Source organism: Haliotis rubra, unplaced genomic scaffold (genome assembly GCF_003918875.1).
Source record: "Haliotis rubra isolate DU_JTF1 unplaced genomic scaffold, ASM391887v1 Scf581, whole genome shotgun sequence".
Taxonomy (NCBI): Eukaryota; Metazoa; Mollusca; class Gastropoda; order Lepetellida; family Haliotidae; genus Haliotis; species Haliotis rubra.
The window spans coordinates 398,409-401,710 of record NW_025767281.1 but is presented as its reverse complement, the minus strand read 5'-3'; positions in this window follow the sequence as shown (position 1 = coordinate 401,710).

Genomic DNA, 3,302 nt, shown 5'->3' with positions numbered 1-3,302 from the left:
CGAGAGAACGCTTTACCTACTTGGCTACCCATCCGCCCCGCATTGCAAATAGATATACTAACTATACCAATAGTCAGTTGAAGAGCAAATTGTGTAATATGTGACAAAAGACTAGTATTTGAGGACAAATGCAGCTGCAGCTATTTCTGTATTCATTCAGAGGCTGAAAGATTATACCCTTACATGCTGATATGCTATCATAATCAACATGACAGATACGAATTAAAGAACTACAGTGATATAAACATGCATAAGCAGGGATAGCTTGATGAATGTAGGTCATTATGACATGGAATATACATGAATATGCCCCCAGTTCCGCCGAAATTCTAGGTATGGAAGCAAAGTAGTAAAATCCTTATAGTACTGAATTAAAACTTAGCTTAAGTCAATAAACAGAAATTTCACTAAAATGCCTCAAACATGACATTTAAATAAGTTTATAACTCAGTGTGTCAGTTCATGTTCGTTTTTCTAACATAAACAGATTTTGGTCTCTTGTCCTAAAAACTATGATGAAAAAATCGCCTTTCAGTGATTTTGGCTGATTGGTCAGTTAAAGCCATTTAACGACACAATGCTTCATTTTTTACGAAACTTACATACAAAAGTCATTATACAAAACATATCTTTTTACATCCGAACAAGAAACTGACTTTATTGAAGTCAGGATAGCATTCATGTCTTGTTTTAGATTTTCTTTCGTAAATTGTCATTGAGTAAATTATGAGATGATCTACCATCATGGACGAAATCATGCTTCGTACCATACATTCGTAGAACCCGATTGGTTATTCTCTAAATCTTTATTTGCAGTTTTACATATGTGTACGACAGGGATTTACAGTTTGATCACATGATGCCACAGTATGATGGCTGTTCAGGAGGAGGCTGCGAGGTCAACTACAGCATTGTTGTGGAGCTCCTTGATTAGGGAAACGAATGCATTTCGTTGTACGAAATCTCTCCCTAACACAGGAGTAAATTGAAAATCCATTTGAAAAGAAAGTAAAGCAGATCGAAGACCCATGATAGATGACACAGATTGTGTACATGCTTTATGATGTTTATACATTCAATATTCGTCATCGAACCTCGATAACTTTCATCTTCAAAATAAACGGTGATGGACTGCAATATGGATTATGAAGTGGATTATATGAAATAAGATTATTGAAGTGAATACTCGAGATATAAATGCCTTTGAATAATGGTTTCATCTTGAGCCGGTCATTAAACATACAGCATTAAAACGATAATGAAAAGCCGATCCTTTCAAATCAAAATATGAAGAAATATTTTTGTGTCTTTTGAAGATATTATACGTCCGTTTCAATAGACGTTAGCATGAGGAGGAAATTGAAATCAATGGAATGTATTTGTAAGTTTTGGCCATTAGGGGACTTTATTCTGAATAAACATATTTTTCTGGTTGTCTGTGTGCATTTTTATCTGAAAACATCTCATCCGAGTGAATGGTTTCGTTTTACAGGCCAGTGTGGAGATTGTATCATTCCGTACAGTATTGTGGCTCACTGGCGTATCCTACACGAAAACCATTACTCATTTGTGAGAACGTGTTGTGGTACTGACCCGATCAGAGTTAGAATTGATAACCAATCCTTGTCCTGGTCAGGCTCTCTGACTTTGTTGACACATGTCATCGTTGCGTAGATTTATGGTCATGATGTTGATCACTGGATTTACAGACCGCCATCATGTAGCGTGAATATTGCTGAATGCTGAAGATCAAACATACAAATCTCGAACTTGTCTTTTTTCAAGAAGGTTTCAAGAACATACAAACAAATACACAAACAAACAAATGCTGCTGTACCCGCATCATACTCCCACCAGCCTGTTGGTCATACTGCCACCAGCCTGTTGGTCATGTAATAGCTGGCGACTGTCCCATGCCCTTCAATAACGCTATATTTCTAATATGGCCTCAGATATCGTTTGCAGTTTGCTACTGATTGGGTTCGCAACATAACAACCATTATAGACGCTACCAGAGCAAGCAAATTAGCAGAAACAAACAGAAAAAATGAACCTGCTGACAAACTAAAAATGCACTCAAAAAGTGAAAAGTAAAAGTGAAGTGAAATACACCCATTCTGGCCCAGCCAGCTATGTGATAGTGATTCAAAAGCACATGCTTACAACATGTACAAGTAAACTCGCTTTTCGAGAAATGGTACATGTTTGATACACAGTGATACATAATGGACACACATCACCCTTGCCATTATATGGTATAGGACACCATATGTTGCCATTGTGATATATCGAAGCAGCCAACCTTTGAACATTTCATTTGTATCCTGTGTTTGATTGAGATCATACGTAATATAATGCAAGGTGCCCAACACACATACACACGCCCAGCCGTTTATTCCCGTTTTAAGGCGGCAATGTGGTATCAAGTGTATCATCCTATTGTAGGAACGTACAGCACCGAGGGAACCTGGGCTCAGTTTTGTTATTGCGTTTCTTGCGCGGAATAGTTAACGAAAAAACAACCAATATCAGAGTACTATTTCGCGTATCCAGTTGCTAGGTAACATACACAAACCCTACCCCTGTGGCATTATTTGAAAATGGAACAAGTGAGGATTTGATGAAGAAAGGTGAAGCCCCAGTACAATATCCCCTTATTCCACCTGTACTGTCACCTCAACACATATGTTTACAGTAATTGCTGTGGTTTAGAATCCCAGATGACTTATTTCCTTCAACATATAAGAATATTTAAAGAACGATTCTTACAAAGGTAAACATCTCTTTTGACTAATAATCAAGGTGAAATTAATCTTTGACACAGACGTTCTCCTATTTGCAATCTTTAAGTGACTTTGAACTACGAAAACAAGAAACGCCATGTTTCACTTATTTTCCTCCTCATATCAACTGTGAATGGTATTTATTATTTCACTATGGACACACCTTTGGAAACAGTTTGCAAACATCAGGATTTGTCATGACTACTAAGATAGCCTTCTTTTTGGACGTATATCAAATGTGAATATGAATGAGTTGAATGGGGCACTGATCTTATTGCTTGGTCCGTTGCAGGATGCTAAGTCCAGGAGTGAGGGGTCGGACGACCGTGACTCCTAACAAGCCACGTAACATTCATGTACTGGCACACATACATTCGAATATCGAAAATAAACGCAACGCTAAGTTTATACATTGTTTAACTCTGTCTCAGTCCATCTCTATAACTACCACTTCAACAACAGACAGGGCAGGTTCGTACCACACGGGCAGCTGAGTGGCGTGGATTAGCTTCCTAAATG